The sequence below is a fragment of the Musca autumnalis genome, unplaced genomic scaffold (assembly GCF_047663935.1).
Source record: "Musca autumnalis isolate F117 unplaced genomic scaffold, ASM4766393v1 scaffold_7, whole genome shotgun sequence".
Taxonomy (NCBI): domain Eukaryota; kingdom Metazoa; phylum Arthropoda; class Insecta; order Diptera; family Muscidae; genus Musca; species Musca autumnalis.
The window spans coordinates 318,518-343,829 of NW_027412310.1; positions in this window are offsets into that span (position 1 = coordinate 318,518).

Genomic DNA, 25,312 nt, shown 5'->3' on the forward strand with positions numbered 1-25,312 from the left:
GGTAGCTGCCAGTGGAGACGATTTGAAATCAATGCTGGCTATGATGATGGTGGAAATTAGGAAAATAGAAGGAAGCTCCATGGAAATGAATAAGAAAATGGAAGAAAATTCCAGGAAGAGCGAAGAAACTTCTAGACTTATGATGGAAATGAAGGCAGAAAATTGTAGAATGGTTGAAGAAAATTCCAAATGATAAAATGATGGAGAAATTAAATGCTAAAATGGAAGAAAATTCCAGCAAGAGTGAAGAATATTCCAGAAAATTAGAGGAAAAGTTAGAAGAGAACTCTAGAAAAATCACCGAAAACTAAATGGCTAAAACGTGCTAATGACGTATCCAGGAGAAAACCATCCATTGTTGGACCGTATGAAAATCGAAACATTTGTGAATGGTATACGCGACCCCGAGATCAAACGTGCAACGTATGCGTCACCAAAATCGCCATTTGCTGAAACCGTGTCGTACGCCCTTACACAAGAGAAAAGACAGATTGCGCACAGCAACGGGGGAGCCTGCGGCAGTACATGGAAAGATAACCGTGAGACTTACTATTGCCAATAAATCGGTCGATTACGAGTTTATAGTGGCTGATATCGTAGACGAACTTATAATAGGAGCAGATTTTATGATTGCCTTTGGTCTTAATCTGGATATGAAAGAACGTGTGATGACATGGTCCAATGTGGAAATTCCATTAAATATGGGTTACGAGGAAAACACATCTATTAGACGCCTGACTACGGAACATCCAGAGATTATACCGCCTTGTGCCGAAACATTGATATGGGTACCAATGGATGGAGATTGTGGAGTCGGGAAATTGTGGGTGGTGGAACCAGCGGAAAACAAAAATAGTAACATCTAGTAACAACATTTTCCGATGTTGGACAATGTACACCAGCTGAAGCTGTAATCAATTTGGAAAATAACACCGAAAAATCAGCAGCCATGGAAAAGAAGCACCTCGATGGTTACATCAAAGAGTCGACACACAACTTATCACCTTCCGAGAAGAACAAGGCCAAACATGCCTCTACCTTTGCGTCTACAAAAGGGCATCAAGGAAGAACATCGGTGGTGAAACATGAAATAAACACGGCAGACGCAAGACCAATAAAACAGGCCCCAAGAAGCGTTCCACTGGCAAAAAGGGACGAAGTCCAGAAGTTGATAAGCGAAATGGAGGAGAGTGGGGTGATTGAACCGTCGTCGAGTCCCTGGTGTTCCCCAGTAGTTCTGGTCAAGGAGAAAGATGGAAGTACCAGATTTTGTGTGGATTACAGAAAACTAAATGATGTCACCAAGAAAGATAGCTACCCGCTCCCAAGAATCACACTAGAAAAACACACCGTAACTTGATCGTCGTACCAGACTCCAAAATAAAAGACGTCTTGTCAGAGTTTCACGATGGGCCAAGTGGAGGACACCTTGGTGTAACAAAGACTGCTGAAAAGATAAAGCAGAGGTTCTACTGGGTCGGCTGTCAGAAATCCATTGCAGACTGGATTGCCAATTGTGAGAGGTGTATAAGAGCTTAAGGTCCAACCCGGAAGAGTCGAGGCCACATGCAACAGTATAATTCAGGAGCTCCATTTGAAAGAATCGCAATGGATGTGGCTGGACCGTTTCCAATAAGCGACTGTGGTCATGGATTACTTCAGCAAATGGCCAGAGGTTTATGCTATTCCCAACCACGAAGCCAAGACAATGGTGGATGTGTTCAGCAAGAACTGGATTTGTCGCTATGGTGTCCCATCCGAGGTTCATTCCGATCAAGGAAGAAATTTTGAGTCAGCGATCTTCAAAGAAATGTGTGACACCTACGGAATCAAGAAAACGAGGACAACGCCCCTGCATCCACAATCAGATGGCATGGTGGAAAGATTTAATCACACCCTGGAAGAGCATCTACAAAAGGTGGTAGATAGCGGCCAAAGAGATTGCGATGAGCATATTCCAAAATACCTACTAGCCTATAGGACGGCCATTCATGACTCCACATCTCGAACCCCAGCCAGAATTTTGTTCGGGAATGAATTGAAGCTGCCTGGTGACTTGATCTTCGGTGCTACACCAAACCCCGAAATTGATAACGATGAAAACAGTCAAAACTTTTTCAGTCAAGTCCACGATGCAGTACGCCATCGTATAAAAATGGTCAGCAATCGCATGAAGGCGAGGTACCATCGAGCGGCAAATACTGATGGGTTCCAAGAAGGGCAACTGGTACTATTGTTCAACCCACAACGGAAAAAAGGACTATGCCCCAAATTACAAACGCACTACAAGGTAGTCACGAAAATAAATGACGTCGTGTATCGCATACAGAAGAGCGACAGCCCTAGATCAAAGATGAAGGCGGTACATCTAGAACGGTTGGCCCGCTATGGAACGAGAACTGTGCCAGGTCATGAGGAACAGGCTTAAGCGGGTGGCAGTGTTAGCAATGCCCATACCACAGAGAGGGAACTGTGCCTATTCGGGACGAACAGGCTTAAGCGGGAGGCAATGTTACGAATGTAACTGATAGGTTTAAATTAATTAATTTAATTTCCGTTAATTTAAAAATTTGAATTGTAACGTAAAGTTTTATTACGCAGTTACTTTATTTAAGCAACAAAAACTACCATGTAGAATCATCTTCATCATTATAGTTCTACCTTACATGTTACTGATGTGCCTTTGTTTCCGTTTGTTTTGCCATAACCGTTCAATTATCGCCCAGTATTTGTTTTTGTTGTACTTTACTTTGTCCATTACGTCATGTCTGTATTCTGTGTTTGTATCCCGTATATGTGTGTTGTTGTTGTTCGTTTGGTGCGAGTGTGCGTCCTGTGTGTTTGTTGTTAGTTGGCTTCTCGAGGTTGCCAAATGCATGCTCTAGATACTTCCAAACGATAAATGTGGGCATATAAATATGAGATGCCGGGCAAACAGTGAGCAGTTATGAATTTTATCGCGAAGTGTAAACATCGACTAGTAAAGAAGTAAAGTAAAGCTGTGTACTTAGCTATAACAGTCAGTTCCGAATAAGTGTAATAAAGTAAATAAAGCATTGTAGAAGCGTAATCTAAAACGAACCCTGTTTTATTTGGTACAAATCGTATCGGGGAATAAAACAACGTATACGGGTAGATTTTTTGATAATTAGTGTTTTCGCGGTACGAATATTACTGAATGTTAATTAATATAAAAGTGCTGGTATTAACTAACAAAGAAATCATTTTTTTTGCCTTCAAAAAATACGAAGGGAAGGAGGGAGGGAGAGACATATTTGCTTTACGATTGTAGACATTACTTTTTGGAGATAAGTCGATTTACGTCAAACTATATCGCGAACGATTCGATTTATGTAGTTGTTTTTGAAAACTAAATACTTGGTTTTTAGAAAAAGATAATTAGTAACACTCTTAACTGTCGTAAGTAGCATTACTGGCTTTTATTTTGATAAAAAAGTATACATATATATCTATATATATAAATGAGCTTGGTGATAAGTGATTGACTGACTGCCTGACTGACTGATTCATCATCAACGCCCAGCCAAAACGGCTAAAGCTAGGAGCTTGAAATTTTACCAGTGGGTCACTGTTGATGCAAATGTGCGAGATAAGGCCGGGTTTTAGAAAATTCGTCCTGGAACCACAAAAAATAACAACAACAAAAATCCTTATTTTTCATTATTATTACGTACTTATGGCCCTCTGCAAGACATGTGTCAAATTAACAATGCTATAACTTCATGATACCGTAAACGATCACACATAATTTCAAATTTTGTAGTTTACTTCTAGGCGCACTTATTTTATCGTAAACCACTAAATAATAGAAAGACAAGACATTTGTTATCTTCCATTGCAACAGATGTCGCAGTTGGTGATAATGATATAAACATCAATTACGCGAAAAATACAAACCGATCCTGATTTAGTTTTCACATAACAGGTGTCGCACAAAAGATTTTCATTCGTTAAAATCGAGCTAGAAAAAATGATTACAAACGATGCATTTGTAAAAAATTTTGATTTTCAATTTAAAATTAAAACAAAAATTCTTTCAATAAATGATGTTGGGTTTGTTGAACAAATGAGTTGCTGTTGAAGACAACATTAGGGGAATAAATTCAGAAATCGGCCAGAAATAACAACAACTAAAAACTGTATGGACCTCACTTTTTGGTAATAACTAAATGTTTGCAAATCAATGATAGTGCAATAAAATTGTACATATTACCACGATTTATTTGCAATTAAGAATTTTATCGTACATGGAGATGTACAGTTATAACTATTCAATTTCAAAATCTGTAATTTGAAGAAATCGCTAAATAATTAATGAAATCAATAATAGGCCACAGGAATATAGGAATATAGGAATTTGGTATGGAAATCAAGGTTGGGAAGTGGTGCTTCTAAAAGGAAATGGTTTGCAAAATTACCAATCATGTGTACGAAAAGTACTAAATTTAGTACAATTTAGATTTGGGTGAACGTAAAGAGCTGGAAACCTGAAATTTGGAATTAAGGTTACTGTTGTAGTGTAGGATTGAGATATGAGGGTAGTTTTGGAAATTCGTGCTTATGTGTACGAAAAGTACTAAATAGTACTAAATTTGGTACAATAGGAATTTGGGTGAACGGATAGAGCTGGAATCCTGATATTTGGAATTGAGATTACTGTTGGAGTGTAGGATTGAAGAACTTTTGGAAATTCGTACTTATGTGTATGAAAAGTACTAAATGGTACTAAATTTGATACAATGGGGATTTGGGTGAACGGATAATAGCTGGAATCTCGAAATTTGGAATTGAGATTACTGGTGGGGTGTAGGATTGAGGTAGTTTTGAAAATTCGTACTTATGGGTACGGAAAGTACTAAATGGTACTAAATTTAGTACAATTTGGATTTGAATGAACGGATAGAGCTGGAAACCTGAAATTTGGAATTAATATTACTGTTGAAGTGTAGGATTGAGATATGAGGGTGGTTTTGGAAATTAGTACTTATGTGTACGGAAAGTACTATATGGAACTAAATTTTGTATAATGGGGATTTGGGTGAACGGATAGCGCTAGAATCTCTAAATTTGGAACTGAGATTACTGGTGGAGTTTAGTATTGTGGAAGTTTTGGAAATTCGTACATAAGGTACGAAAAATACTAAATAGCACTAAATTTGGTACAGTTTCGATTTGGGTGAACGGATAGGGCTTGATTCCTCAAATTTGGACTGAGGATCACTGATGAAGAGTAAGAAAGATGCACCAAAGGGTTTTTGGAAACTTGAGTGTACGAAAAGTACTAAATGGTACTAAATTTAGTACAATTTGGATTTGGGTGAACGGATAGAGCTGGATTCCTGAAATTTGGAATTGATATTACTGTTGGAGTGTAGGACTGGGGAAGTTTTGGAAATTCTTACTTATGTGAATGAAAAGTACTAAATGGTACTAAATTTGGGACAATGGGGATTTGGGTGAACGGATATAGTTGGAATCTCGAAATTTGGAATTGAGATTACTGGTGGGGTGTAGAATTGAGGTAGTTTTGAAAATTCGTACTTATGGGTACTAAAAGTACTAAATGGTACTAAATTTAGTACAATTTGGATTTGGGTGAACGTATGTATGTAGCTGGAAACCTGAAATTTGGAATTAAGATTACTGTGAACTGTAGGACTGAGATATGAGGTTGGTTTGGAAATTCGTATTTATGTGTACGAAAAGTACTAAATGGTACTAAATTTATTACAATTTGGATTTGGGTGAACGGATAGAACTGGAATCCTGAATTTTAAGTATTTTAATTTTATTTATTTTAATTTAAAGTATGAATTTTAGTAAACGGAAAGAGTTAGAATTTGCAACCAGTTCGCGGTAGGCTATAGAGGTAGAATTTGGATTTGGGTGGCGGATAGTGTTTGAGTCCTGAAATTTGAAATTAGGATTACTATTGGAGTGCAGGACTGAGGTAGTAAGGGTACGAAAAGTACTAAGTGGTACTACCTGTGGTACAATTTGGATTTGGGGGAACGGATAGAGCTGGAATCCTGGAATTTGGTCAGACTGCTGTTGGAGTATAGGATTGAGATGGAAGTAGTTTTTGAAATTCGTACTTATGGGTACGAAATGTACCAAATGGTACAACTTGGATTTGAGTGCACGGATAGCGCTGGAATCCTGTTATTTGGAATTATGGTTACTGTTGAAGTGAAGGATTAAGGTTGTTTTGGAAAATCGAATTGTACAGAATTTGGTACAATTTGTTTTTGTGTAAAGGGGTTTTTGGAAATTCGTCGTATAAAGGTACGAAAAGTGCTAAAGTGTACTAAATATGGAATCCATTGTATTAGGCAAACGCGAAGAGCTAGAAATCTGAAATTTTGAACGAGTGGTCATTGATGGAGAGTTAGGAAGATGTACCAAAGGGTATTTAGAAACTCGACCTATAAGTGTACGAAAAGTACTAAAAGTTTCTAAATTTGGTACCAATTGCATATTTTTAATGGATAAAGCTAGAATCTTCAAATTTGGTATGGGAATCAAGGTTGGGAAATGGCGTTGAATAAGGAAATGGTTTTGGAAGTTCGTATTTATGATTACGAGCAGTACTAAATTTGGATTTGGGTGAACGGATAGAGCTGGAATCCTAAAGTTTTGAATTAAGATTACTGTAGGGGTGTAGGATTGAGATAGTTTTGGATATTCGTACCTTTGGGTACGAAAAGTACTAAATGGTACAAAATTTGGAACAATTTGGAGTTGTATGAACGGATAGAGCTGGAATTCTGAAATTTGGAACTAAGATTACCGGACAGTAGAATTGAGGTAGTTTTGGAAATTCGTACTTATGGGTACAGAAAGCACTAAATTTGGTACAATTTGAATTTTAGTAAACGGATAGTGTTGGAATTAGGAATTAAGATTACTGTAGGAGTGTAGTATTGAGGACATTTTGAAAGTCGTACGTATGGGTACGAGAAGTAAAATGAAAATTGTAAATTGGTACGAAAATTCTAAATTGTTCTAAATTTAGTACAATTTTAACTTGGTTTAACGGATAGAGTTTGAATCCTGATATTTGGAAGTAAGATTACTACTAAAGTGAAGGATTGAGGTAGTTTTGGAAAATCTTACTTATGGGTATGAAGAGTTCGACTTGATACTAAGTTTGGTACAATTTGGAATTGTACGAACGGACACAGCTGGAATCTTGAGATTTGGAATTGCTGTAATTATTATGGAATTTACTGTAATTATTTTGTATTAATGTCCGTGTATGGCTGAGATATATCGTCGAAATACGTACCATAAGTATACGAAAATTACTTAATAGTACTCAATTTGTTTTTGCTGGAATTTTTATTTTTTGGAGCAACGTTGATCTCGCTGTTAATGTGTAAGGGTGAGATACGGCTGATCTTTTTGAAAATCGAACTTAAGGGGTACGTACAGTACTAAGATAAAAATAAATATTGATTAAAATTGGTATTAGTGCGACCAAATTTTCAGTGTTTGTCATTTCCATATTATATATTGTTTATTTGTTTTTTTATATCCTTTCCGCATACGAAGTAGCGGGCATTTTGCTAGTATATATATATATATATATATATATATATATATATATATATATCTATATATATATAAATGAGCTTGGTGATAAGTGATTGACTGACTGACTGACTCATCATCAACGCCCAGCCAAAACGGCTAAAGCTAGGAGCTTGAAATTTTACCAGTGGGTCACTGTTGATGCAAATGTGCGAGATAAGGCCTGGTTTTAGAAAATTCGTCCTGGAACCACAAAAAATAACAACAACAAAAATTCTTATTTTTCATTACTATTACGTACTTATTCACTTAGTTGGCCCTCTGCAAGACATGTGTCAAATTAACAATGCTATAACTTCATGATACCGTAAACGATCACACATAATTTCAAATTTTGTAGTTTACTTCTAGGCGCACTTATTTTATCGTAAACCACTAAATAATAGAAAGACAAGACATTTGTTATCTTCCATTGCAACAGATGTCGCAGTTGGTGATAATGGTTTAAACATAAATTACGCGAAAAATACAAACCGATCCTGATTTAGTTTTCACATAACAGGTGTCGCACAAAAGATTTTCATTCGTTAAAATACAGTTAGAAAAGATGATTACAAACGATGCATTTGTAAAAATTTTGATTTTCAATTTAAAATTAAAACAAAAATTCTTTCAATAAATGATGTTGGGTTTGTTGAACAAATGAGTTGCTGTTGAAGACAACATTAGGGGAATAAATTCAGAAATCGGCCAGAAATAACAACAACTAAAAACTGTATGGACCTCACTTTTTGGTAATAACTAAATGTTTGCAAATCAATGAAAGTGCAATAAAATTGTGCATATTACCACGATTTATTTGCAATTAAGAATTTTATCGTATATTGATACGTACAGTCATAACTATTCAATTTCAAAAACTGTAATTTGAAGATATCGCTAAATAATTAATGAAATCAATAATAGGCCCCAGGAATATAGGAATATAGGAATTTGGTATGGAAATCAAGGTTGGGAAGTGGTGCTTCTAAAAGGAAATGGTTTGGAAAATTACCAATCATGTGTACGAAAAGTACTAAATGGTACTAAATTTAGTACAATTTAGATTTGGGTGAACGTAAAGAGCTGGAAACCTGGAATTTGGAATTAAGGTTACTGTTGTAGTGTAGGATTGAGATATGAGGGTAGTTTTGGAAATTCGTGCTTATGTGTACGAAAAGTACTAAATAGTACTAAATTTGGTACAATAGGGATTTGGGTGAACGGATAGAGCTGGAATCCTGATATATGGAATTGAGGTTACTGTTGGAGTGTAGGATTGAAGAACTTTTGGAAATTCGTACTTATGTGTATGAAAAGTACTAAATGGTACTAAATTTGATACAATGGGGATTTGGGTGAACGGATAATAACTGGAATCTCGAAATTTGGAATTGAGATTACTGGTGGGGTGTAGGATTGAGGTAGTTTTGAATATTCGTACTTATGGGTACGAAAAGTACTAAATGGTACTAAATTTATTACAATTTGGATTTGGGTGAACGGATAGAACTGGAATCCTGAATTTTAAGTATTTTAATTTTATTTATTTTAATTTAAAGTATGAATTTTAGTAAACGGAAAAAGTTAGAATTTGCAACCCGTTCGCGGTAGGCTATAGAGGTAGAATTTGGATTTGGGTGACGGATAGTGTTTGAGTCCTGAAATTTGAAATTAGGATTACTATTGGAGTGTAGGACTGAGGTAGTAAGGGTACGAAAAGTACTAAGTGGTACTACCTGTGGTACAATTTGGATTTGGGAGAACGGATAGAGCTGGAATCCTGGAATTTGATCAGACTGCTGTTGGAGTATAGGATTGAGATGGAAGTAGTTTTTGAAATTCGTACTTATAGGTACGAAATGTACCAAATGGTACAACTTGGATTTGAGTGCACGGATAGCGCTGGAATCCTGTTATTTGGAATTATGGTTACTGTTGAAGTGAAGGATTAAGGTTGTTTTGGAAAATCGAATTGTACAGAATTTGGTACAATTTGTTTATGTGTAAAGTGCTAAAGTGTACTAAATATGGAATCCATTGTATTAGGCAAACGCGAAGAGCTAGAAATTTGAAATTTTGAACGAGTGGTCATTGATGGAGAGTTAGGAAGATGTACCAAAGGGTATTTTGAAACTCGAACTATAAGCGTACGAAAAGTACTAAAAGTTTCTAAATTTGGTACCAATTGCATATTTTTAATGGATAAAGCTAGAATCTTCAAATTTGGTATGGGAATCAAGGTTGGGAAATGGCGTTGAAATAAGGAAATGGTTTTGGAAGTTCGTATTTATGATTACGAGCAGTACTAAATTTGGATTTGGGTGAACGGATAGAGCTGGAATCCTAAAGTTTTGAATTATGATTACTGTAGGGGTGTAGGATTGAGATAGTTTTGGAAATTCGTACCTTTGGGTACGAAAAGTACTAAATAGTACTAAATTTGGTACAATTTGGATTTGGATGAACGGATAGAGCTGGAATTCTGAAATTTGGAACTAAGATTACTGCCGGACAGTAGAATTGAGGTAGTTTTGGAAATTCGTACTTATGGGTACAGAAAGCACTAAATTTGGTACAATTTGAATTTTAGTAAACGGATAGTGTTGGAATTAGGAATTAAGATTACTGTAGGAGTGTAGTATTGAGGAAATTTTGAAAAGTCGTACGTATGGGTACGAGAAGTACTAAATGGTAATAAATATGGTACAATATGGATTTGGGTAAACGGGTAGAGCTGGAATCCTAAAATTTTTGTTTGGGAAAGAAATGGTACTAAATTTGATACAATTTGGATTCGGGTGAATTAATAGAGCTGGAATCCTGAAATTTGGAATTACGATTACAGTCGAAGAGTAGGATTCAGGTTGTTTTGAAAAAGCAAACTTATGGTTACGAAAAGCACTAAATGGTACTAAATTTAGTACAATTTGTATGTAGGTGAACGGATAGCGGTGGAATCCTGCAATTTGAAAGTATGATTATTGTAGACCTGTTGCGTTGAGGAAGTTTTGAAAATTGGTACGAAAATTCTAAATTGTTCCAAATTTAGTACAATTTTAATTTGGTTTAACGGATAGAGTTTGAATCCTGAAATTTGGAAGTAAGATTACTACTAAAGTGAAGGATTGAGGTAGTTTTGGAAAATCTTACTTATGGGTACGAAGAGTTCGACTTGATTCTAAGTTTGGTACAATTTGGAATTGGACGAACGGATACAGCTGGAATCTTGAGATTTGGAATTACTGTAATTATTATGGAATTTACTGTAATTATTTTGTATTAATGTCCGTGTATGGCCGAGATATGTCGTCGAAATACGTACCATAAGTATACGAAAATTACTTAATGGTACTCAATTTGTTTTTGGGTGTAGGGACAGTGCTGGAATTTTTATTTTTTGGAGTTAGGGTGTGTATTGGTGTGCAACGTTGATCTCGCTGTTAATGTGTAAGGGTGAGATACGGCTGATCTTTTTGAAAATCGAACTTAAGGGGTACGTACAGTACTAAGATAAAAATAAATATTGATTAAAATTGGTATAAGTGCGACCAAATTTTCAGTGTTTGTCATTTCCATATTATATATTGTTTATTTGTTTTTTTTTATATCCTTTCCGCATACGAAGTAGCGGGCATTTTGCTAGTATATATCTATCTATATATATAAATGAGCTTGGTGATAAGTGATTGACTGACTGACTGACTCATCATCAACGCCCAGCCAAAACGGCTAAAGCTAGGAGCTTGAAATTTTACCAGTGGGTCACTGTTGATGCAAATGTGCGAGATAAGGCCTGGTTTTAGAAAATTCGTCCTGGAACCACAAAAAATAACAACAACAAAAATTCTTATTTTTCATTACTATTACGTACTTATTCACTTAGTTGGCCCTCTGCAAGACATGTGTCAAATTAACAATGCTATAACTTCATGATACCGTAAACGATCACACATAATTTCAAATTTTGTAGTTTACTTCTAGGCGCACTTATTTTATCGTAAACCACTAAATAATAGAAAGACAAGACATTTGTTATCTTCCATTGCAACAGATGTCGCAGTTGGTGATAATGGTTTAAACATAAATTACGCGAAAAATACAAACCGATCCTGATTTAGTTTTCACATAACAGGTGTCGCACAAAAGATTTTCATTCGTTAAAATACAGTTAGAAAAGATGATTACAAACGATGCATTTGTAAAAATTTTGATTTTCAATTTAAAATTAAAACAAAAATTCTTTCAATAAATGATGTTGGGTTTGTTGAACAAATGAGTTGCTGTTGAAGACAACATTAGGGGAATAAATTCAGAAATCGGCCAGAAATAACAACAACTAAAAACTGTATGGACCTCACTTTTTGGTAATAACTAAATGTTTGCAAATCAATGAAAGTGCAATAAAATTGTGCATATTACCACGATTTATTTGCAATTAAGAATTTTATCGTATATTGATACGTACAGTCATAACTATTCAATTTCAAAAACTGTAATTTGAAGATATCGCTAAATAATTAATGAAATCAATAATAGGCCCCAGGAATATAGGAATATAGGAATTTGGTATGGAAATCAAGGTTGGGAAGTGGTGCTTCTAAAAGGAAATGGTTTGGAAAATTACCAATCATGTGTACGAAAAGTACTAAATGGTACTAAATTTAGTACAATTTAGATTTGGGTGAACGTAAAGAGCTGGAAACCTGGAATTTGGAATTAAGGTTACTGTTGTAGTGTAGGATTGAGATATGAGGGTAGTTTTGGAAATTCGTGCTTATGTGTACGAAAAGTACTAAATAGTACTAAATTTGGTACAATAGGGATTTGGGTGAACGGATAGAGCTGGAATCCTGATATTTGGAATTGAGGTTACTGTTGGAGTGTAGGATTGAAGAACTTTTGGAAATTCGTACTTATATGTATGAAAAGTACTAAATGGTACTAAATTTGATACAATGGGGATTTGGGTGAACGGATAATAACTGGAATCTCGAAATTTGGAATTGAGATTACTGGTGGGGTGTAGGATTGAGGTAGTTTTGAATATTCGTACTTATGGGTACGAAAAGTACTAAATGGTACTAAATTTATTACAATTTGGATTTGGGTGAACGGATAGAACTGGAATCCTGAATTTTAAGTATTTTAATTTTATTTATTTTAATTTAAAGTATGAATTTTAGTAAACGGAAAAAGTTAGAATTTGCAACCCGTTCGCGGTAGGCTATAGAGGTAGAATTTGGATTTGGGTGACGGATAGTGTTTGAGTCCTGAAATTTGAAATTAGGATTACTATTGGAGTGTAGGACTGAGGTAGTAAGGGTACGAAAAGTACTAAGTGGTACTACCTGTGGTACAATTTGGATTTGGGAGAACGGATAGAGCTGGAATCCTGGAATTTGATCAGACTGCTGTTGGAGTATAGGATTGAGATGGAAGTAGTTTTTGAAATTCGTACTTATAGGTACGAAATGTACCAAATGGTACAACTTGGATTTGAGTGCACGGATAGCGCTGGAATCCTGTTATTTGGAATTATGGTTACTGTTGAAGTGAAGGATTAAGGTTGTTTTGGAAAATCGAATTGTACAGAATTTGGTACAATTTGTTTATGTGTAAAGTGCTAAAGTGTACTAAATATGGAATCCATTGTATTAGGCAAACGCGAAGAGCTAGAAATTTGAAATTTTGAACGAGTGGTCATTGATGGAGAGTTAGGAAGATGTACCAAAGGGTATTTTGAAACTCGAACTATAAGCGTACGAAAAGTACTAAAAGTTTCTAAATTTGGTACCAATTGCATATTTTTAATGGATAAAGCTAGAATCTTCAAATTTGGTATGGGAATCAAGGTTGGGAAATGGCGTTGAAATAAGGAAATGGTTTTGGAAGTTCGTATTTATGATTACGAGCAGTACTAAATTTGGATTTGGGTGAACGGATAGAGCTGGAATCCTAAAGTTTTGAATTATGATTACTGTAGGGGTGTAGGATTGAGATAGTTTTGGAAATTCGTACCTTTGGGTACGAAAAGTACTAAATAGTACTAAATTTGGTACAATTTGGATTTGGATGAACGGATAGAGCTGGAATTCTGAAATTTGGAACTAAGATTACTGCCGGACAGTAGAATTGAGGTAGTTTTGGAAATTCGTACTTATGGGTACAGAAAGCACTAAATTTGGTACAATTTGAATTTTAGTAAACGGATAGTGTTGGAATTAGGAATTAAGATTACTGTAGGAGTGTAGTATTGAGGAAATTTTGAAAAGTCGTACGTATGGGTACGAGAAGTACTAAATGGTACTAAATATGGTACAATATGGATTTGGGTAAACGGGTAGAGCTGGAATCCTAAAATTTTTGTTTGGGAAAGAAATGGTACTAAATTTGATACAATTTGGATTCGGGTGAATTAATAGAGCTGGAATCCTGAAATTTGGAATTACGATTACAGTCGAAGAGTAGGATTCAGGTTGTTTTGAAAAAGCAAACTTATGGTTACGAAAAGCACTAAATGGTACTAAATTTAGTACAATTTGTATGTAGGTGAACGGATAGCGGTGGAATCCTGCAATTTGAAAGTATGATTATTGTAGACCTGTTGCGTTGAGGAAGTTTGAAAATTGGTACGAAAATTCTAAATTGTTCTAAATTTAGTACAATTTTAATTTGGTTTAACGGATAGAGTTTGAATCCTGAAATTTGGAAGTAAGATTACTACTAAAGTGAAGGATTGAGGTAGTTTTGGAAAATCTTACTTATGGGTACGAAGAGTTCGACTTGATTCTAAGTTTGGTACAATTTGGAATTGGACGAACGGATACAGCTGGAATCTTGAGATTTGGAATTACTGTAATTATTATGGAATTTACTGTAATTATTTTGTATTAATGTCCGTGTATGGCCGAGATATGTCGTCGAAATACGTACCATAAGTATACGAAAATTACTTAATGGTACTCAATTTGTTTTTGGGTGTAGGGACAGTGCTGGAATTTTTATTTTTTGGAGTTAGGGTGTGTATTGGTGTGCAACGTTGATCTCGCTGTTAATGTGTAAGGGTGAGATACGGCTGATCTTTTTGAAAATCGAACTTAAGGGGTACGTACAGTACTAAGATAAAAATAAATATTGATTAAAATTGGTATAAGTGCGACCAAATTTTCAGTGTTTGTCATTTCCATATTATATATTGTTTATTTGTTTTTTTTTATATCCTTTCCGCATACGAAGTAGCGGGCATTTTGCTAGTATATATATAAATGAGCTTGGTGATAAGTGATTGACTGACTGACTGACTGACTCATCATCAACGCCCAGCCAAAACGGCTAAAGCTAGGAGCTTGAAATTTTACCAGTGGGTCACTGTTGATGCAAATGTGCGAGATAAGGCCGGGTTTTAGAAAATTCGTCCTGGAACCACAAAAAATAACAACAACAAAAATCCTTATTTTTCATTATTATTACGTACTTATGCACTTAGTTGGCCCTCTGCAAGACATGTGTCAAATTAACAATGCTATAACTTCATGATACCGTAAACGATCACACATAATTTCAAATTTTGTAGTTTACTTCTAGGCGCACTTATTTTACCGTAAACCACTAAATAATAGAAAGACAAGACATTTGTTATCTTCCATTGCAACAGATGTCGTGAATAACTAATCAATAATCAATGAAAGTGCAATAAAATTGTGCATACTACCACTATTTATTTGCAATTAAGAATTTTATCGTATATGGAGATGTACAGTCATAACTATTCAATTTCAAAATCTGTAATTTGAAGAAATCGATAACTAATTAATGAAATCAATAATAGGCCCCAGGAATATAGGAATTTGGTATGGAAATCAAGGTTGGGAAGTGGTGCTTCTAAAAGGAAATGGTTTGGAAAATTACCAATCATGTGTACGAAAAGTATTAAATGGTACTAAATTTAGTACAATTTAGATTTGGGTGAACGTAAAGAGCTGGAAACCTGAAATTTGGAATTAAGGTTACTGTTGTAGTGTAGGATTGTGATATGAGGGTAGTTTTGGAAATTCGTGCTTATGTGTATGAAAAGTACTAAATGGTACTAAATTTGATACAATGGGGATTTGGGAGAACGGATAATAGCTGGAATCTCGATATTTGGAATTGAGATTACAGGTGGGGTGTAGGATTGAGGTAGTTTTGAAAATTCGTACTTATGGGTACGAAAAGTACTAAATGGTACTAAATTTAGTACAATTTGGATTTGAATGAACGGATAGAGCTGGAAACCTGAAATTTGGAATTAATATTACTGTTGAAGTGTAGGATTGAGATATGAGGGTAGTTTTGGAAATTAGTACTTATGTGTACGAAAAGTACTAAATAGTACGAAATTTGGTACAATAGGGATTTGGGTGAACGGATAGAGCTGGAATCCTGATATTTGGAATTGAGATTACTGTTGGAGTGTAGGATTGAAGAACTTTTGGAAATTCGTACTTATGTGTATGAAAAGTACTAAATGGTACTAAATTTGATACAATGGGGATTTGGGTGAACGGATAAAAGCTGGAATCTCGAAATTTGGAATTGAGATTACTGGTGGGGTGTAGGATTGAGGTAGTTTTGAAAATTCGTACTTATGGGTACGAAAAGTACTAAATGGTACTAAATTTAGTGCAATTTGGATTTGGGTGAACGTATGTATGTAGCTGGAAACCTGAAATTTGGAATTAAGATTACTGTGAAGTGTAGGACTGAGATATGAGGGTGGTTTTGGAAATTCGTACTTATGTGTTCGAAAAGTACTAAATTTGGTACAATAGGGATTCGAGTGAACGGACAGAGCTGGAATCCTGAAATTTGAAATTGAGATTATTGTTGGAGCATAGGATTGGGGAAATTTTGGAAATTCGTATTTATGTGTACGAATAGTACTAAATGGTACTAAATTTAGTACAATTTAGATTTGGGTGAAAGGAAAGAGCTGGAAACCTGAAATTTGGAATTAATATTACTGTTGAAGTGTAGGATTGAGATATGAGGGTGGTTTTGGAAATTAGTACTTATGTGTACGGAAAGTACTAAATGGAACTAAATTTTGTATAATGGGTATTTGGGTGAACGGATAGCTCTGGAATCTCGAAATTTGGAACTGAGATTACTGGTGGAGTTTAGTATTGTGGAAGTTTTGGAAATTCGTACATAGGGTACGAAAAATACTAAATAGCACTAAATTTGGTACAGTTTCGATTTGGGTGAACGGATAGAGTTTGATTCCTCAAATTTGGACTGAGGATCACTGATGAAGAGTAAGAAATATGCACCAAACGGTTTTTGGAAACTTGAGTGTACGAAAAGTACTAAATGGTACTAAATTTAGTACAATTTGGATTTGGGTGAACGTATAGAGCTGGATTCCTGAAATTTGGAATTGATATTACTGTTGGAGTGTAGGACTGGGGAAGTTTTGGAAATTCTTACTTATGTTAATGAGAAGTACTAAATTTGGGACTATGGGGATTTGGGTGAACGGATATAGTTGGAATCTCGAAATTTGGAATTGAGATTACTGGTGGGGTGTAGAATTGAGGTAGTTTTGAAAATTCGTACTTATGGGTACGAAAAGTACTAAATGATACTAAATTTAGTGCAATTTGGATTTGGGTGAACGTATGTATGTAGCTGGAAACCTGAAATTTGGAATTAAGATTACTGTGAAGTGTAGGACTGAGATATGAGGGTGGTTTTGGAAAGTCGTACTTATGTGTTCGAAAAGCACTAAATTTGGTACAATAGGGATTCGAGTGAACGGACAGAGCTGGAATCCTGAAATTTGAAATTGAGATTATTGTTGGAGCATAGGATTGGGGAAATTTTGGAAATTCGTATTTATGTGTACGAATAGTACTAAATGGTACTAAATTTATTACAATTTGGATTTGGGTGAACGGATAGAACTGGAATCCTGAATTTTAAGTATTTTAATTTTATTTATTTTAATTTAAAGTATGAATTTTAGTAAACGGAAAGAGTTAGAATTTGAAACCCGTTCGCGGTAGGCTATAGAGTAGAATTTGGATTTGGGTGACGGATAGTGTTTGAGTCCTGAAATTTGAAATTAGGATAACTATTGGAGTGTAGGACTGAGGTAGTAAGGGTACGAAAATTACTAAGTGGTACTACCTGTGATACAATTTGGAATCCTGGAATTCGGCCAGACTGCTGTTGGAGTATAAGATTGAGATGGAAGTAGTTTTTGAAATTCGTACTTATGGGTACGAAATGTACCAAATGGTACAACTTGGATTTGAGTGCACGGATAGCGCTGGAATCCTGTTATTTGGAATTATGGTTACTGTTTAAGTGAATGATTAAGGTTGTTTTGGAAAATCGAATTGTACAGAATTTGGTACAATTTGTTTTTTTGTAAAGGGGTTTTTGGAAATTCGTCGTAGAAAGGTACGAAAAGTGCTAAAGTGTACTAAATATGGAATCCATTGTATTAGGCAAACGCGAAGAGCTAGAATTCTGAAATTTTGAACGAGTGGTCATTGGTGGAGAGTTAGGAAGATGTACCAAAGGGTATTTAGAAACTCGTCCTATAAGTGTACGAAAAGTACTAAAAGTTTCTAAATTTGGTACCAATTGCATATTTTTAATGGATAAAGTTAGAATCTTCAAATTTGGTATGGGAATCAAGGTTGGGGAATGGCGTTGAAATAAGGATATGGTTTTGGAAGTTCGTTTTTATGATTACGAGCAGTAATAAATTTGGATTTGGGTGAACGGATAGAGATGGAATCCTAAAGTTTTGAATTAAGATTACTGTAGGGGTGTAGTATTGAGATAGTTTTGGAAATTCGTACCTTTGGGTACGAAAAGTACTAAATGGTACTAAATTTGGTACAATTTGGATTTGGATGAACGGAACTAAGATTACTGCCGGACAGTAGAATTGAGGAAGTTTGGAAATTCGTACTTATGGGTACGAAAACCACTAAATTTGGTACAATTTGAATTTTAGTAAACGGATAGTGTTGGAATTAAGATTACTGTAGGAGTGTAGTATTGAGGAAATTTTGAAAAGTCGTACGTATGGGTACGAGAAGTACTAAATATGGTACAATATAGATTTGGGTGAACGTGTAGACCTGGAATCCTGAAAATTTGGGAATGAAATGGTACTAAATTTGATACAATTTGGATTCTGGTAAATTAATAGAGCTGGAATCCTGAAATTTGGAATTACGATTACAGTCGAAGAGTAGGATTCAGGTTGTTTTGAAAAAGCAAACTTATGGTACTAAATTTAATACAATTTGTATGTAGGTGAACGGATAGCGGTGGAATCCTGCAATTTGAAAGTATGATTATTGTAGACCTGTTGCGTTGAGGAAGTTTTGAAAATTGGTACGAAAATTCTAAATTGTTCTAAATTTTGTACAATTTTAATTTGGTTTAAGGGATAGAGTTTGAATCCTGAAATTTGGAAGTAAGATTACTACTAAAGTGAAGGATTGAGGTAGTTTTGGAAAATCTTACTTATGGATACGAAGAGTCTGACTTGATACTAAGTTTGGTACAATTTGGAATTGGACGAACGGATACAGCTGGAATCTTGAGATTTGGAAATACTGTAATTATTATGGAATTTACTGTAATTATTTTGTATTAATGTCAGTGTATGGATGAGATATATCGTCGAAATACGTACCATAAGTATACGAAAATTATTTAATGGTACTCAATTTGTTTTCGGGTGTAGGGACAGTGCTGGAATTTTTATTTTTTGGAGTTAGGGTGTGTATTGGTGTGCAACGTTGATCTCGCTGTTAATGTGTAAGGGTGAGATACGGCTGATCTTTTTGAAAATAGAACTTAAAGGGTACGTACAGTACTAAGATAAAAATAAATATTGATTAAAATTGGTATTAGTGCGACCAAATTTTCAGTGTTTGTCATTTCCATATTATATATTGTTTATTTGTTTTTTATATGCTTTCCGCATACGAAGTAGCGGGCATTTTGCTAGTATATATATATATATATATATATATATATATTAGCATAAGCCCGCTACTTCGTATGCGGAAAGGATATAAAAAAAAAACAAATAAACAATATATAATATGGAAATGACAAACACTGAAAATTTGGTCGCACTTATACCAATTTTAATCAATATTTATTTTTTTCTTAGTACTGTACGTACCCCTTAAGTTCGATTTTCAAAAAGATCAGCCGTATCTCACCCTTACACATTAACAGCGAGATCAACGTTGCACACCAATACACACCCTAACTCCAAAAAATAAAAATTCCAGCACTGTCCCTACACCCAAAAACAAATTGAGTACCATTAAGTAATTTTCGTATACTTATGGTACGTATTTCGACGACATATCTCGGCCATACACGGACATTAATACAAAATAATTACAGTAAATTCCATAATAATTACAGTAATTCCAAATCTCAAGATTCCAGCTGTATCCGTTCGTCCAATTCCAAATTGTACCAAACTTAGAATCAAGTCGAACTCTTCGTACCCATAAGTAAGATTTTCCAAAACTACCTCAATCCTTCACTTTAGTAGTAATCTTACTTCCAAATTTCAGGATTCAAACTCTATCCGTTAAACCAAATTAAAATTGTACTAAATTTAGAACAATTTAGAATTTTCGTACCAATTTTCAAAACTTCCTCAACGCAACAGGTCTACAATAATCATACTTTCAAATTGCAGGATTCCACCGCTATCCGTTCACCTACATACAAATTGTACTAAATTTAGTACCATTTAGTGCTTTTCGTAACCATAAGTTTGCTTTTTCAAAACAACCTGAATCCTACTCTTCGACTGTAATCGTAATTCCAAATTTCAGGATTCCAGCTCTATTAATTCACCCGAATCCAAATTGTATCAAATTTAGTACCATTTCTTTCCCAAACAAAAATTTTAGGATTCCAGCTCTACCCGTTTACCCAAATCCATATTGTACCATATTTAGTACCATTTAGTACTTCTCGTACCCATACGTACGACTTTTCAAAATTTCCTCAATACTACACTCCTACAGTAATCTTAATTCCTAATTCCACTATCCGTTTACTAAAATTCAAATTGTACCAAATTTAGTGCTTTCTGTACCCATAAGTACGAATTTCCAAAACTACCTCAATTCTACTGTCCGGCAGTAATCTTAGTTCCAAATTTCAGAATTCCAGCTCTATCCGTTCATCCAAATCCAAATTGTACCAAATTTAGTACTATTTAGTACTTTTCGTACCCAAAGGTACGAATTTCCAAAACTATCTCAATCCTACACCCCTACAGTAATCATAATTCAAAACTTTAGGATTCCAGCTCTATCCGTTCACCCAAATCCAAATTTAGTACTGCTCGTAATCATAAATACGAACTTCCAAAACCATTTCCTTATTTCAACGCCATTTCCCAACCTTGATTCCCATACCAAATTTGAAGATTCTAGCTTTATCCATTAAAAATATGCAATTGGTACCAAATTTAGAAACTTTTAGTACTTTTCGTACGCTTATAGTTCGAGTTTCAAAATACCCTTTGGTACATCTTCCTAACTCTCCATCAATGACCACTCGTTCAAAATTTCAAATTTCTAGCTCTTCGCGTTTGCCTAATACAATGGATTCCATATTTAGTACACTTTAGCACTTTACACATAAACAAATTGTACCAAATTCTGTACAATTCGATTTTCCAAAACAACCTTAATCCTTCACTTCAACAGTAACCATAATTCCAAATAACAGGATTCCAGCGCTATCCGTGCACTCAAATCCAAGTTGTACCATTTGGTACATTTCGTACCTATAAGTACGAATTTCAAAAACTACTTCCATCTCAATCCTATACTCCAACAGCAGTCTGATCAAATTCCAGGATTCCAGCTCTATCCGTTCTCCCAAATCCAAATTGTACCACAGGTAGTACCACTTAGTACTTTTCGTACCCTTACTACCTCAGTCCTACACTCCAATAGTAATCCTAATTTCAAATTTCAGGACTCAAACACTATCCGTCACCCAAATCCAAATTCTACCTCTATAGCCTACCGCGAACGGGTTGCAAATTCTAACTTTTTCCGTTTACTAAATTCATACTTTAAATTAAAATAAATAAAATTAAAATACTTAAAATTCAGGATTCCAGTTCTATCCGTTCACCCAAATCCAAATTGTAATAAATTTAGTACCATTTAGTACTTTTCGTACCCATAAGTACGAATATTCAAAACTACCTCAATCCTACACCCCACCAGTAATCTCAATTCCAAATTTCGAGATTCCAGTTATTATCCGTTCACCCAAATCCCATTGTATCAAATTTAGTACCATTTAGTACTTTTCATACACATAAGTACGAATTTCCAAAAGTTCTTCAATCCTACACTCCAACAGTAACCTCAATTCCAAATATCAGGATTCCAGCTCTATCCGTTCACCCAAATCCCTATTGTACCAAATTTAGTACTATTTAGTACTTTTCGTACACATAAGCACGAATTTCCAAAACTACCCTCATATCTCAATCCTACACTACAACAGTAACCTTAATTCCAAATTCCAGGTTTCCAGCTCTTTACGTTCACCCAAATCTAAATTGTACTAAATTTAGTACCATTTAGTACTTTTCGTACACATGATTGGTAATTTTCCAAACCATTTCCTTTTAGAAGCACCACTTCCCAACCTTGATTTCCATACCAAATTCCTATATTCCTATATTCCTGGGGCCTATTATTGATTTCATTAATTATTTAGCGATATCTTCAAATTACAGTTTTTGAAATTGAATAGTTATGACTGTACATATCAATATACGATAAAATTCTTAATTGCAAATAAATCGTGGTAATATGCACAATTTTATTGCACTTTCATTGATTTGCAAACATTTAGTTATTACCAAAAAGTGAGGTCCATACAGTTTTTAGTTGTTGTTATTTCTGGCCGATTTCTGAATTTATTCCCCTAATGTTGTCTTCAACAGCAACTCATTTGTTCAACAAACCCAACATCATTTATTGAAAGAATTTTTGTTTTAATTTTAAATTGAAAATCAAAATTTTTACAAATGCATCGTTTGTAATCATCTTTTCTAACTGTATTTTAACGAATGAAAATCTTTTGTGCGACACCTGTTATGTGAAAACTAAATCAGGATCGGTTTGTATTTTTCGCGTAATTTATGTTTAAACCATTATCACCAACTGCGACATCTGTTGCAATGGAAGATAACAAATGTCTTGTCTTTCTATTATTTAGTGGTTTACGATAAAATAAGTGCGCCTAGAAGTAAACTACAAAATTTGAAATTATGTGTGATCGTTTACGGTATCATGAAGTTATAGCATTGTTAATTTGACACATGTCTTGCAGAGGGCCAACTAAGTGAATAAGTACGTAATAGTAATGAAAAATAAGAATTTTTGTTGTTGTTATTTTTTGTGGTTCCAGGACGAATTTTCTAAAACCAGGCCTTATCTCGCACATTTGCATCAACAGTGACCCACTGGTAAAATTTCAAGCTCCTAGCTTTAGCCGTTTTGGCTGGGCGTTGATGATGAGTCAGTCAGTCAGTCAGTCAATCACTTATCACCAAGCTCATTTATATATATAGATATATATTAGCATAAGCCCGCTACTTCGTTAGCGGAAAATCCTCATGGTATAAAGCAGGATAATAAATAAATTGACAAAATTCAGAATATAATGTCTCTAGGGTGTCCAAAACCGAAACCGGTTAACCGGTTACCCGGTTTTGAGTTACAAAACCGAAATCGGCTATTTGTGTCGGTTAACCGGTTTTAAAAAAAATAGTAATATTTTTAATATTTCATTACAATTGTATTCTTGAAGGTAAACTAAATTAACTAACACAAGATACGGCAAAGTTTTAAATGTCAGATACCTTTAAATTTGAAAAATATGTTGTGTAAAATGTAGAGTTGTGCCAATTTAGTTCACTACGCAGTTTCAATGGTACACACCATTTGCATGAAAAATCTGAGTATACGTTATATCATACGTTAGTTTTTATGAAGTTACTCATACATTTTGGAACTAATGTAGTGAACTAGGACCTAGAGCTATAGTAGCTACAATTTAAAAAGAATGTTTGATCCAACTTAGTCATTATTCAAATAGCCGTCGAATTTTCAATAATTTCACGATAATTTTAAATTGGCAAAGCAAGACGAAGAATCCGTACTTAATAAAATGTAAACTCAATTCTTTCGTACACAATTTTATATTTGTAAGGGCTTTTACTATCCTTAGGGCAGAATTTCGGTCTTAAGTTTGGTGTCCCCCTTCGAGGTTTGTTGTCAAATAACAAGGATATTATGAGATAATTATATAATAACGAAGTCGTTATACTTAATTTACCCCTTACCGCACATTTTTAATCAAATATATATCAATTATGAGCAAACTTGTACCTACTTAACTAAACCGGTTAACCGGTTTTGAAAATTTTTAAAAACCGAAAACCGGTTTTTGAAGAAATTGAAAATTTCGGTTAACCGAAAACCGTTTTGTTTTGAAAAACCGGTTTTTTGGACACCCTAAATGTCTCCATTTCCCATTTACAACTTTTTGTATATATATACTAGCATATGCCCGCTACTTCGTTAGCGGAAAATCCCCATGGTATAAAGCAGGATAATAAATAAATTGACCAAAATTCAGAATATAATGTCTCCATTTCCGATTTACAACTTTTTTTTATCAAAATAATGTAATGCTACTTACGACAGTTAAGAGTGTTACTATTTATCTTTTTCTAAAAATCAAGTATTTAGTTTTCAAAAAGAACTACATAAATCGTTCGCGGTATAGTTTTGCGTAAATCGACTTATCTCCAAAAATTAATGTCTACAATCGTAAAGCAAATATGTAACTCCCTCCCTCCTTCCCTTCGCATCTTATGGTATTGTATTTTTTGAAGGCAAAAAAAATGATTTCTTTGTTAGTTAATACCAGCACTTTAATGTTAATTAACATTGAGTAATATTCGTACCGCGAAAACACTAATTATCAAAAACTCTACCCGTTTGTAAAAATTGAGCTTGCTTCTAGTTCTGTCTGTTCACACAACCCTAGTGATCCCCATTTGTAAACTTACAGAACTATATTTTAAAATCACCACTTTATCTCAACCAATACTAAATATAAGTTTAGAAATCTATCTGTTCACACAAAACCAAAGGTACCAAATTTAGTACGCAAATTAAAACCTTTTTTACATTTCGGTTTTTATTGAATTTTATTGAATAAGTACCCAACGCAATTTACCCCTCGCAACGCCTTAAAAAACGCATTTAAAAGTTGCACTTTTATTTCATAATTTTTTGTAAGGAACAAACGGTATGCACAAATCTATCATTCTTAATATTTTATAAAACAGTTATATTTTACTCTTAAAATCAGAAATGTAAAAAAGTGGAAATTTAAAGTTGAAATTTAATCATTACAAATGATGATTTCTGTGATACTAAGAATCCTCTCGCAAATGAAACGGTAAAAATAGAAATGCAGTGACAACCTGAACTTAATGTAAGACATTCTGTATAAAATTGATGGTATGATGATGGACCAAAGTCGATTGAAAGTTTTGTCTTTAAACTTTAAAATACTTCAAAACCTATACCTATGTTGCTAATATTTCGCACAGAGGTTTTCTATC